Source organism: Phaseolus vulgaris, chromosome 6 (genome assembly GCF_051622355.1).
Source record: "Phaseolus vulgaris cultivar YP4 chromosome 6, ASM5162235v1, whole genome shotgun sequence".
Taxonomy (NCBI): Eukaryota; Viridiplantae; Streptophyta; class Magnoliopsida; order Fabales; family Fabaceae; genus Phaseolus; species Phaseolus vulgaris.
In genome coordinates, this window is record NC_143503.1 from 1821854 (window position 1) to 1835812 (window position 13959).

Sequence of the window (13959 nt, forward strand, 5' to 3'; positions counted from 1 at the left end):
AGTTTTGTATTTGTTGGTTTAGGGTTTAGTATGAATATATGGTTGGGGTGGTTAGAGTCCATCAAGTTATTGAGTGTGATTGTATAAGTTGGTAGACCATGAACATTTGCCATGTGCTCCATTTCCTGCATGTATTGCATCTTGAGCTTTGAAGCTATTGTTAGTAGAGGATAATTGTTTGAAACACTTTGCAGGCAAGGCCAATGGCCAATGTAAGAATATAATTCCAAACAGCTTCGTACAACTAGATTAATTGAAAACAAGAACACGATAGGGTAACCTCATCATAAAAACTACATGCAAATTACTTATTACCCCAACTTTGTGTTGTGCACAGATATGTATTATGTCTTTCATGCTATTGACAACCTCTGAAATCTGTCAAGCTTTGTAGTAAGTAATATATTGGTTGAGAAAATACATAGCATAACAAATAAGAGGTTTTGTCTATAGCACTGAACACTGTACATACACTTTCAGGTAGTATTTAATATCATACCTGCAAACATCTCACATATCTTTTAGAAAAACCCAAGTGATTCAGCGATTGCAACTCCAAAATTTGTGGAAGCTGGCACCATGCTGTCAATACCCTGATTCAAAATAAACATTACATTAGGCTTTGAAGCTTGAGTCTAGTGTCATTGTAATTGTTTGTTACCTAGATGTGATATAGACTGTGTTGGGTCTATTAATGTCTAAGTTCAAGAGGGGAGGGGTGAATTGAACATATAAAATTTTCGCAAACACAAACTGTTTTCAGTATATCAGAGGTAAAAGAACAGATTGATTTTAGAATGAATAGATTGATTCTTCAAAACAGACTGACACAAACAGAACTGCACCAGATTGGGATTAAGATCAAATAGTGAAAGATAGCTAAATCAGATTGGTTCACTTTTAACAGTTTTGAAGAACACACTATACCAAAAGAACAATCAAATTATTCAACACAAAGCTTTAAAGGCAATGAATCTTTAACATGAATTTTATGAAGAAAACTGTTAGTTCTTAATTCAATTACAAACTTATATTCAAAAGATTTGTTTATGATTAGAGAATTTTTCCAGATTAAGATGAACAGTTTTTACTAAGCCCAAAATTAACAAATTTGATTTCAAATGAACAGATTTCGTTCTTGACAAAATTAAGCAAAAACCAAAAACAAGTGTAGGGATGAGAAGAAAAGTACGAGAGAATTTTTATACTGGTTCACTCATCAAGAGCTACGTCCAGTTCAACTTACTCCAAGGTGGAATCCACTAAACATATGCAATCAATTACAACATAGACAACAGTTCTTGAACCCTACAAGAACTTCAACAAGCAAGGCTGAAAAACACTATTTCAACACACCTTGCACTCCAAGAAACACTATCAAAGAGTGACTAACACTTACACCTATTTCAAGAATGAATAAGGGAAAGATTACACCTGAAAGTATGATGCAAGAACATAAACCAGTTGTTCTATTTGCTTCAAGACAACACCAACACCTTCATCCAGCACAAGGTTCTTTAAGAACAAGCACACATGTATTTTCCTATTGAAAAACCTTTGCAAAACCTTTTCAATTCTCTTTTTCACACAAGGAATGTTTTATCTCTGTTAAACTGTGATTGCTCAGCACCCTTCCATGTGAAAAAAAATAACTTTTCTCTATATAGAAAACAGTTCTTAACTACTTTTCAAAAAACAGTTGAAAATCTGTTATGAAAACAAAAGATTCAGTTTAAAACTAAACAAATTTATTTTAGGAAAACTGCCAACTCAGCTAACTGAAATAACTGACTGAGTTGTACCTTTGGTGCCCTAACCAACTTTCCAAAATCCTTTCAGCAAACCAAAAATAAACCTATTCTTTTACAGAGAAACAAATTTATTTTAGGAAAACTGTCAACTCAGCTAACTGAAATAATTGACTGAGTTGTACCTTTGGTGCCCTAACCAACTTTCGAAAATCCTTTCAGCAAACCAAAAATAAACCTATTCTTTTATAGAGAAACAAATTTATTTTTGTGCAATATCTTGATTTTTGAGAAAAACTCTAAAAAGCTTTTGGAAAAACCTTTAACCACTTCAAGTGCTTGATCTAACCTTGACTAGGCATCTAGGGCATGTCATGTACCAAAAGGCAACCTTACACATACACAAGCCTAAATACAAGATCATCTAAACCCATTACAAACTTCAAAGCAAACTAGCTATTTTCTACATCAAACACCCACTAAAACTAGGTAGAGAAGAAGCTTCATCCTTCTTCAACAATCTCCCCCTGTTTGATGGAGACAAATACCCTTTGCTTTGCATAGCTTTGAAGAAAGATCATGATCAATAACCTATATAACACTAGATACCAAAACAAATACAAGAGCTTTTAGATATTAAAACAGAATGTAACTGTACCGTCCCGTCCCCGGGCGTTGACCAAAGTCAAAGTCAAAGTCAATGCTAAGTCAAAGTCAACATATGGTGGGACCCCTTAAGAAAGAAAGTCAACAGATTGATCGCTTAAGGCGTCGCCAAGCTGGGGCGTTGCCAAGCTGAGGCGTCGCCAAGATTGAGACATCGACAGTGTTACCCCCCGATACCCATGGGTAGGAAAGACCGTGGAGGGGGCGACACCACGAGAGGCCTCAGTACTTCAGAACAGTAATAAAGAAAAGAGACAGGTGGCTTCAAGGCCATAGTTCTAGTACCAATAAGGAGTAACCTGACTTGTGAAGTACCCACGCCACCTCTGGGAGACCCCTGGGACAGATACGACCCATGAGAGGGCCACGCCCAGGGGTGAACCATGTGCATGGTACGAGAGAAAGATAGATACACTCTTAGGGCAAGTGACTAGAGGTTGGGGCGCATGAGTTGGCACCCAAAAAGTCTCCCCTTGCGCCAGATGCACTTCGAGGAAGGAGGACTTACACGATGGATTATCTTTAAGTTGGGTTACGACACTGTAAGGCCCTCCATAGAGAATATCGATCAAGTCAGAAGAACACATGACAGTAAGTACCGAATCATCAGGGTGTACACGTTGCCCTGAAAGTTTGCTAAGGTACGCGTTTATTTAGCTTACGCTTTGAACACTTTAAAGCACTTTAAACGCTTTAAATGATTTGAACGTTTTAAACGCGTTGAACGTTTTTAAGCGCCTTAAATGCGCTTTAAGACGCTTTAAATGCTTTAGACGTTTAAAAGGAGCTTTAGGCGTTTGAGACAAGGGGAGGAAAGTGAGAGACTCAGATTTACACAGACACTCTCTAGTTGCTTGCTCGCACACCCACTGTACACACTGGCAATTAGGGAAAAAGGCATCAGTTATTTAGTTACGCAGTTATTTTGACCACCTTCAGAGCATCCAGTCACGGTGTTCCGATATGGAGGTGTGTCACACTTGATGTTTCTCGCCAACTGACTTGATCGTCGGAGTGCAAACGGCCGCGAGGGCGCCCCTTTGTCCACTTCTTTTCAGGTACTCACAGACGGTGCAGAACGAAGGTGCCCTAGCTCACGAGGACAAGCCATGCACGAAGACGCATCCGGTCAACCGGCGGGAACATTTGGCGCCCACCGTGGGGCCGATTTAAAACGTCAGTCCCATCACAAGTTCAGTTTTCAGTTTCCAGTTCTCAAGACACTTTCTCTAAGACTTATCCAAGACCCACCGTTCGTCGCGAACCTGGGGCAGTTGCACCAAGTGCTCTGGGTTCAGTTCATTTCCTTTGGAGTTACACGACAGTCAGAAAGATTTCCAGAAACCGCAAAAGATGAGACCCACAAGGCAAGGTTCAAAACGCGCAGGGAGTGATGACCTAACCATGCAGCAGGTCATGGACATGGTGCAGGGGTTGCAGGAAGCGATGGTTGCGTCAAAAGTGGAGCAAGAACGCATGCAAGCGGAGCTCGCGACATCTCAGGCGAGGAATGAAGAGCTCCACCGCACAAATGAGGAGTTGCGCCGCGGATGGCGCGACATAGAGGAGCCTGAGCAGTTTACTCCACCAAGGGGGGTTTCTCACACTGTTCTCACAGCCAATTCTGGGAACATTAGGCGCGGTCATGATGGTTGAACGACCACTCATTTCAGATACGCCGATGGAAGAGGTATCCAAGGGGGGCTCACCCATGGAGAAAATAGCGGAGGAGGCTTCGTTTGAAGAAGCCAATGAGGCGACGACTATGAGTGAAGGTAGCGAACCGGTAGACAATGTGGTAGAGAGACAAATTGGCGGCAGGATATTCAAGCTAGGGCGCTTGTTGAGCCAGGAGGAGCAGGATGAAGTGGCAGCAGTGATTGCACGCCACCTAGATGCGTTCGCATGGTCCGCCTCAGACATGCCAGGCATCGACCCAGACTTTTTGTGCCACCATCTCACCATGTACGCCAAGGTTCGCCCCATACGACAGAGGAGGAGGAAGTTCAACGAGGAAAGGTGCCTCGTAGTAAAGGAAGAAACGCAGAAGTTGTTAAGTGCTGGGCACATCCAGGAGATACAATACCCTGAGTGGCTGGCCAACGTCGTCCTGGTGAAGAAAGCGAATGGGAAGTGGAGAATGTGCGTCGACTTCACAGATTTGAACAAAGCGTGCCCCAAAGATTCATACCCACTGCCCAGCATCGACGCATTGGTGGACAACACCTCAGGCTGCAAGATGCTGAGTTTCTTGGATGCATTCTTAGGTTACAATCAGATCAAGATGCATCCCAGGGATGAAAGCAAAACGACGTTCATGACAGAGACATGCAGTTACTGTTACAAGGTGATGCCATTTGGGCTAAAGAACGCAAGCGCCACCTACCAGAGGCTAATGGACAAGGTCCTTGCTTCCATGCTGGGGAGGAACGTGAAGGCCTACGTAGATGACAGGGTGGTGACCTCACGAGAGAGAGGGCAGCACGCAGCGGATCTGGAAGAGCTATTTGCTACCATATCGAAGTATCGCCTCAAGCTGAACCCCGAGAAGTGTGTCTTCGGGGTTGAGGCGGGTAAGTTCTTAGGTTTTATACTGACAGAGAGAGGGATAGAGGTGAACCCTGATAAGTGTGCAGCTATTACTGCCATGAGGAGCCCAACCTCAGTGAAAGAAGTACAGCAGCTGACTGGGCAGATGGCAGCTTTGTCAAGGTTCGTATCTGCTGGAGGTGAGAAGGGCCACCCCTACTTTCAGTGCCTCAAGAGGAACAGCCGGTTTGCATGGACAGATGAGTGCGAGGCAGCGTTCCTCAAGTTAAAGGAGTACTTGGCGACGCCACCGGTGCTCTGCAAGCTACGGGTAGGCGTCCCCCTTCGTTTGTACTTCGCCGTGACTGAGTGGGCTATCAGTTCTGTGCTGGTCCAGGAGCAGGACCAAGTGTAGAGGCCCATCTACTTTGTCAGTAAGGCTTTGCAGGGCCCAGAGTCGAGGTACCAGTAGTTGGAGAAGGCGGCGCTGGTAGTAGTGTTCTCGGCCAGGAGGCTCCGCCACTATTTTCACAGCTTCACAGTGGTGGTGATGACAAACCTCCCCATTCAGAAGGTACTTCAGAAGCCAGATGTAGCTGGAAGGATGGTTCGCTGGGCGGTGGAGTTGTCCGAGTTTGATATTCAGTACGAGCCTAGGGGATCCATCAAAGGGCAAGTCTACGCAGAACTCTCACCAGGAGGCGCCCAAGAGATGGAGTTAGGATCACAGTGGTCCCTCTCAGTGGATGGGTCCTCCAATCAACAGGGGAGTGGCGCGAGGATAGTTTTGGAAGGACCTAACGGGGTGCTGATCGAGTAGGCCCTACGCTTCGCCTTCAAAGCAAGCAATAACCAAGCTGAATACGAGGCGCTGATAGCTGGAATGCTCTTGACCAAAGAGATGGGCACGCAGAGTCTCGTGGTGAAGAGTGATCCACAGTTGGTCACAGGAAAGGTGACTGGGGAGTACCATGCAAAGGACCCGCAGATGGCGGCATATCTGAAGTATGTCCAGGTGTTGAAAGGAGCGCTCGTCGCCTTTGGCTGGTGCATGTCCCAAGAGAACAGAATGCCAGAGCTGACCTGCTAGCCAAGCTGGCCAACTCAGGCAAGGGGGGAGGCAGAGGACAGTCATCCAGGAAACGCTCAAAGCGCCGCGAAGGTTCGTGGAAGATAACAGGGTGGATGTTCTCCACATTAGCACAGCAAGAGGAAAGCTAAGGAGCCATCGCTCCTTGACCCAAGATACGGCAAGGACACCCCGCATTAGCACATATGTGGCCTCGCCCGGAGAAGAAAAGCAGACGCAGGTATGTGCCTTGGAAGAGGGAGACACATGGATGACACCCTATAGGCGATATATTGCAGATGGGATCCTCCCAGTAGAGCCTGGAGAGGGAAAGAGGATAAAAAAGAATTTTGTAAGGTATACTCTCGTGGATGGAGTGCTGTTCAGGCACGGGTTCACGCACCCAATTCTGACATGTGTGAGTGGCGAGGAGTGTATGAGGATCATGTCAGAACTCCATGAGGGAATTTGCGGAAGTCATGTGGGAGGAAGATCATTAGCTTCGAAGGTGATTCGCACAGGGTTTTATTGGCCCTCGATAAGGGAAGATTTGTAAGATACGCCCAACGATGCAAGTAGTGCCAGATGCATGCTGACTGGCATAAGGCGCCTCCAGAGGAGTTGGGATCGATTCACAGCCCATGGCCCTTCCACACATGGGGAATCGACATTCTGGGACCTTTCCCCCTGGCGATAAGGCAGATGAAGTACTTGATAGTAGCCATCGAGTACTTCACGAAGTGGATAGAAGCAGAACTGGTGGCCCAAATCACTGCACATAAGGTACAACACTTTGTGTGGAAGAATATTGTGTATCATTTCGGAGTGCCAAGGCGTCTCATTTCAGATAATGGCACTCAGTTTGCGAGCCAACAGTTGGGGAAGCTGTGTGCAGAGGTAGGAATCAAGCAAGTGTTTGCATCAATCGAATACCCCCAGACGAATGGGTAGGTAGAATCAGCAAATAGAGTTTTGCTGAGGGGGTTGAAGAGAAGATTAGAGAAAGCCAAAGGGCCGTGGGCAGAAGAAGTGCCAAGGATCGTGTGGGCTTACCACACCACTCCTCAATCTTCCACCATGGAGACACCTGACAGCCTAGTATACGGGTCAGGCGCTATGATCCCAGTAGAGATCCACGAGAGTTTTCCGCGTTTCCTAGGTTTTGTGGTAGAAGAATCCAATGAAGAAAGAAAGGTAAACCTAGACCTGTTAGACGAGGTCAGAGAAGAGGCGAGAATAAAGGCTGAGGTCGTGAAGAGAAGAGTGGAGCGCCAGTACAACTCTAAGGTGAAGCGGCGACAATTCCAAGTTGGTGACCTGGTCCCTGAGTAAGGGTTAAGGGATTCCTTCGGGACGCCCCCTCCTCAGGTATGAATAGCTAGCCCCGGTGTCAGATGTTAGACATAAGTTATAATCCGGGCGCCTAGTCCTTGAGCAGGGGTTAAGGGATTCCTTCGAGACGCCCCCTCCTCGGGTATGAATAGCTAGCCCCGGTGTCTGATGTTTAGACACCTCGCGAGGAAGTGGCGGGGGGCGTTTCCTTCGAGCGTGGGCATCAGACAGTAAGAAGTTACGGAGCAGTGGAGAACCAGGTCACTTGGTGTTTTTAGACACCCTGAGGACGATACGGCGCTGCTGTGCCAGGCCTCTCCGCAGGCGTGGGCACCAAGCGCACAGAGATAAGGGCTAAGTTGCCTTGGTGTTTTAGACACCTCATGGACGATACGACGCTGTTGTATAGGCCTCTCCATGGGCGTGGGCACCAAAAGCGTGACTTTTGTCCCGAGGGTTTAGACACGCTGAGAACACCCAGAGCAGGTCTCTCCTCGAGCGTGGACACCCAGTACAGGTAAGATAAGTCCTCCACGCCCTCAAGCAATGTTGAGGCCATAGAACAGATAAGTCCTCCCTCGCCCTCGAGCGATGTTGAGGCCCTAGAGACGAACAGGTAAAGTCCTCCCCACCTAGGAGCGATGGCGAGGCCAGAAAAGAGATGAGACCCCCTTCTTAATCTTAAGCGATGATAAAGCTAGCAATGCCTTTTCCGCAGTAAGTACCTGGGGACTCAAGACAAGTAAGTAAAGGTCGAGTTGAAAATTTTTTCCAAGTTCAGAAGGCAAGAGAAATTCTAAGAGTAAGGAAGAAGGTCACGTGCTACCTAAAGAGTTAAAGCCAAAAGCGATGAAGAGATGTATCGAGGGTAACACATTCGATATGGTAAAGAAAACAGAAGCAGATAAAAGTGCAAGGAAGGTTGAGATCGCACGAGAATTTAAAGGCGACGTTCGAATAACATTCAAGCAAATAAAGTTAAGTGTCAGAATTACAAGTATAGTTTAAAGTATTGTAAATACAAATTTACAAGCAAGATAGAAGTCTATTGAGGGCAGTTCATTCTCCAAGGTCGAGGGGCACCACCTTCCCGTCAACGATATGATTGCCAGGGTCGCAGTTGGAAGTATTGATCCCTGGGTTCTCACATGTGGCTTGGGCCAGAGCCTCTTTGAAACCCTCATCAAAGGTTCCGACCATATCGTCGAGGAGGCCTCGGTTGGCTTTCTCCAACTCCTCGATCTTGGAGTCCTTGGTCGCTAGCTGCTTTTCCAAGAATTCCTTCTCCACCTGAAGCTTGTTCGCTTCAGCTTGAGATTTGTCATGTTCAGCTTGGAGAAGGCTGAGAGCTTCTGTCTTTGAAGCTAGCTCCCCCTCAACTTCGTTCAGCTTCACCCCAAGGGCCTTGGAGGATTCAGCCACCTCCCTCAGATTAGCCACCTCCGCCTGCAGAGGGGCCATGGAGCCCAGAAGGTCGGCGTGCTTCTGGTCAGCCTCGCGCAGCCTCAGGGTGGCCGCTTCCTCCACTTTTCAGGTCTCCGCTAGGGAGGCTCGGTATGCATCCTCCAGCATCAGCTTTTCTTCCTTCAGGGTGGCCACCTCTCGCTTGAGAGCCTGAAGGGTTTGCATCTCGATGGCCTTGGTTTTTGCTTGTGCGCGGCAATCGAGTGCAATAGCCAGGAAGGCCCCCATGTAGTAGGGCATACCTTCCTTCTTAGCTTCGCCAGAAGAGCTTCCAGGCGACCTCTCGTTGAATCCCCTCATCAGTTGCATGATTGTGGGGGGAATCGTCAAGACCTCTGGGGCGAGAGCTCGTGCAACAGTTTGTGTTGGTGGGGGTGTGGATTCTGCCCCCTCCTCTTGGGCTACTTGTGGTGGGGGAGATGTGGCGCTGGGAGGGTTGTCCCTCAGCGACTCTCCATGTTGGGGGGAGGCAGATCGTAAGGAGATGACCTTGTTGGTCCTCCTCCTCTTGAAGACTTGCCCCTCGCCGGAGTCTTCGTCATCAGAGGGGGCCACAAGAACACCCTTTCCCTTGTCAAGGGGGGCTGGGGTAGAGGTACGGGCCACAGCCAGTGGGACTGCGGCAAGGGGTGGAGATGAGTTGGTTGTTTGGGTGGTGTGAGGTGAGTTGGTTGTTTGGGTGGTATGTGGTGAAGTTGGACTTTGCGGGTCAACCATTGGGGTGACGGAGGCGCCAACAGATATTGCCTTGGGGCGAGCCTTCAAGGTCTTGGCCAGTGCGATACGCCTCGATGAGTCCATCACTGATGCTGCACCAAACAAACGAAAGAGCAAAGGGTTAGAACTAATACCAGTCAAAGGCACATACAGCACATACAGGAATTTGGACCAGACAAACAGCACATACAACAATCATAGAAAGCACATTAAGAGGCGAATATAAAGAAGATAAGTAAAGGCGTAGATTTCCCTACCGAAGTACTCAGAAAGGGCGTTCGCGTTAAACTCGCAAGCTATGAGCTTCAAGGTGCTAAAGACGACTCTCAGGCCGGCTAAGGCCACGCATACCTCTTTATCAGCAGAGGATAGTTCGTCCAAAGATTTGGGCTTGATCAGCTTGGGCTTTTCCACCCAATACAGGGGAAAGCCATCCAGGGTTGTGGGGTTGTGTTTGTTTGCACACACCCTGAAGAATTGGCCCTTCCATCCCTTGTATGAGTTCTGGAAAAGGGTGAGGAGTATCCTACCAGCGACTCCAGAAAAGCTCACCCAGAGGCTTTTCCCTTGTTTCTTCACCTCAAAGAAGTGGAGGAAGACGTCCACTGAGGGTAGGAGGCCCAAGTACCCGCACAGAATCTCGAAGGTCTTGATGAATGCCCAGCTGTTGGGGTGTAGCTGGGTAGGGGCTGTGTTGATTTCGGTAAGCAGCTCCCTCTCAAAGGCTGTAAAAGGAAGGCACAGACCGACGCGTTTGAACACCGTTTGGTAAAGAAAGAAAAAGAGTTTCCCACCGTTGGACATCCCGTCCACGCAGACCGGCTCCCTAGGGGTCCCGTGGCGAACGAAGATGTGGGAATCGTGGCTACTGCAGAAGGCATTGAAATTGTATAGTCATGGGTCACCCTGGTGGTCCTCCACGTCTTCAACGGTGGTTAAGGATGTGCACTCAGCTAAGAGTTCGTCAGAGGCCCAAGGGTAGAGGGCCTTATAGTTGACCCTTGGGGGCCAAATGTTCCCGCCGGTTGACCGGATGCGTCTTCGTGCATGGCTTGTCCTCGTGAGCTAGGGCACCTTCGTTCTGCACCGTCTGTGAGTACCTGAAAAGAAGTGGACAAAGGGGCGCCCTCGTGGCCGTTTGCACTCCGACGCTCAAGTCAGCTGGCGAGAAACATCAAATGCGACACACCTCCGTATCGGAACTCCGTGACTGGATGTTCTGAAGGTGGTCTAATCACTGAGTAACTAATACTGTGCTTCCCTAATTGCCAGTGCGTACAGTGGGTGCGGGAGCAAGCAACTAGAGAGTGTATGTGTAAAACTGAGAACTGAATCCCCTCGTCCCGAACGTCTCAAGCCCCTTTTAACGTCTAAAGCATTTAAAGTGTCTTAAAGCGCATTTAAAGCGTCTTAAAGCGCATTTACGTCGCTTAAAACGTTCAACACGCCTAAAACGTTCAAAGCATTTAAAGCGTTTAAAGTGCTTTAAAGCGTTCGGAACGTAAACTAAATTAAAGCGCGTACCTTAGCAAACCTTCAGGGCAACGTGTACACCCTGATGATTCAGTACTTACTGCCATGTGTTCTTCTGACTTGATCGATATTCTCCGTGGAGGGCCTTACAGCGTCGTAGCCCAACTTAGGGATAATCCATCGTGTAAGTTCTCCTTCTTCGAAGTGAATCTGGCGCAAGGGGTGACTTTTTGGGTGCCAACTCATGCGCCCCAACCTCTAGTCACTTGCCCTGGGAGTGTATCTACCTTTCTCTCGTACCATGCACGTGGTTTGCCCCTGGGCGTGGCCCTCTCATGGGTCGTATTTGTCCCAGGGGTCTCCCAAAGGTGGCGTGGGTACTTCACAAGTCAGGTTACTCTTCTCTGGTACTAGAACTATGGCCTTGAAACCACCTGTCTCTTTTCTTTATTATTGTTCCGAGGCATTGAGGCCTCTCGAGGTGTCGCCCCCTCCACGGTCTTTCCTACCTGTGGGTATCAGGGGATGACACCGTCAATGTCTTATCCTGGCGACGCCTTAACCCGGCGACGCCTAAACCTGGCGACGCCTCTCCTTGGCGATGCCTCACCGTGGCGACGCCCATGCCTGGCGATGCCCATGCCTGGCGACGCCTCAAGCGGTCAACCTGTATATTGACATTTGACTTAGCGTTGACTTTGACTTTGACTTTTGTCAACGCCCGGGAACGGGACGGTACACAAGCCCCCCAGTCTGGAGCTGATACTTGTTCTCAGCTAAAAGACTAAGGCCTCGTCCTACTGTCCACGTGGCACTCTGATGACGTTACATTCTCTGCGCCAGAGATGTGACGCCTTAAGTTGCGCTTTAATCTTTCAACACGTGGCACGATCTTATGGCTGAGGATGCGTGTCGTTAGCGCTTCTTGAGTTAACTTTATATCTTTCAAAAACGCGCGCTCAAGGCACTGTTCCATCATTTTTAATACTCTCTGCACTGTTCATCTTCCCTGCGATCCTCGCGACTCTTGCACTCTTCCTCTTCGTGAAAGCTTACATTTTTTCAACCTTAAACCATAAAGGTATGGTTTTTCTACTCTGATCGCCTTTATGCTTTACAACACTGCTATTACGACTGCCTGGGACTATTTATATTCATACATTTCTGTGTTCTTCTCCTCCACTTCTCTGTTTTCCCCTTTCTGAACTGCTCGTGTGGGTAGGGGTTTTCTTAGGGTTTCTTTCTTCCCCTTTCTGTATTAACCCTATTCACTGAACCCTTTTCCTTTCTTCCTTCTTCAACTTTTCTTCAAATCATGGCGCGTACAAAAACGACGTCCAATCCCCCCCCACAGGTCAACTATAAGGCCCTTTATTCACGGGCTCCCGACGAGTTGCTCGAAGAGTGCTCTAGTCTCACCACCATGAAGGCCTAGCGGGACCATATCGAAGGGTCAAGGGTCTATCAGCATCGTGCCTTCGCGAGGAGGCACGACGAAGATATTACTGTGCTCCCCTACATCCCAAGCGAGCCTGTGTGTGGAGACGACCAGGTTGCTCAGATTTTGAAGTCCAAAGGAGGGGCTTCGGCGAAGGGAGTTGGGTAGTCCCTAACTCCAGCCTCTGAGACAACCCCCTCCTCTCCCAACCCTTGCCCCCAACCCTCAACGACTGCATCAACTCCACCAGCCCTTCCTTTTCCTAACCAACCTCCAAACTCATCACCTCCCATCGAGGCCATGCCTCTTGCTTTAGCCGAGGCTGATGCTCCATCAGCCCCCCTTGACAAAGGGAAAAGGGTGGTAATAGTGCCCTTTGATGATGATGAAGACTCCACTGAGGGGAAAGTCTTCAAGCGACAAAGGACAACCCAACCTGCCCCTCAGCCTGCCGTCTCTGCCACTTCCTCCTCTCATGGGGCAGAATCTATGAGGGATGACCCCCCAAGCGCCTCCTCACCTCCTCAATCTAGAGCTTTGGAGGGTGGGGCCGAAGCGAAGGCTGCATCTGTTCCCCCACCCGCTCCAGAGTTCCCCTCGCCCATTCGAGACTCACTGAGAGGCTACCTGGAGAGAGTGTCTCCGCGTGGCCAACCTGAAGCGCCCAAACAAGAGGGCATATATTACTACATGGGTGCCTTCATGGCTTGCGCCCAACAATGGCGTGAGCAGGCCAGGGCCAAAGCTATTGAAGTCTCCACTCTTCAAGCGCTGGAGAAAAAGGTCGCCTCCCTGATAGAGAAGAAAGAGAAGTTGGCATGCCACTGGGAGCGTCAAGAAGACGCATATAAGACCTCTCTGAGGGTGGCACAAGAAGCAAAAGAGGAGGCTAGTAAACGACTGCACGAGGTGGCGCAAGCTAACGCCGAACTCCTCGATCAAGTGGTGCCCCTTCGTGTTAAGGTTGCAGATCTGGAAGACGCAGCGAAGGCTTCTGAAGCACATCAGAAAAAACTTGAAGCCCAATGCGTTGACCGAGAGCAAAAACTTGGGAAAACTAAGGGGGAGCTAGCCGCAAAGACCGAAGCATTCCTTCTTCTCCAAGCTGAGAATGGTAAGCTCCAAGCTGATGTAAGCAAGCTTCAGGTGGAGAAGGAGTTTCTAGACAAGCAGCTAGCCACCAACGACTCCAGGATTGAAGAGTTGGGGACGTCCAACAAAGAACTGCTCGAGGATATGGATAACACCTTTGAGGAGGGATTCAAGGAGGCTCTGGCCCAAGCCACGTGCGAAAACCCGGAGATCAACACCTCAAACTGCGATCCCGGCCACCAGATCGTCGAGGGGAAGGTAGTGCCCCTCGACCTTGGGGAATGAACTGCTCTTGATTAACCTTCTTTTTGTAAATATGTATTTTCCAACCTTTTACAATATTTTGAACTTCATCTGTAATTCTCACACTTAATCTCACCTATTTAAATGCCATTTGTTGAATTCCGTCTTTACATACTCTACTCGTGTGC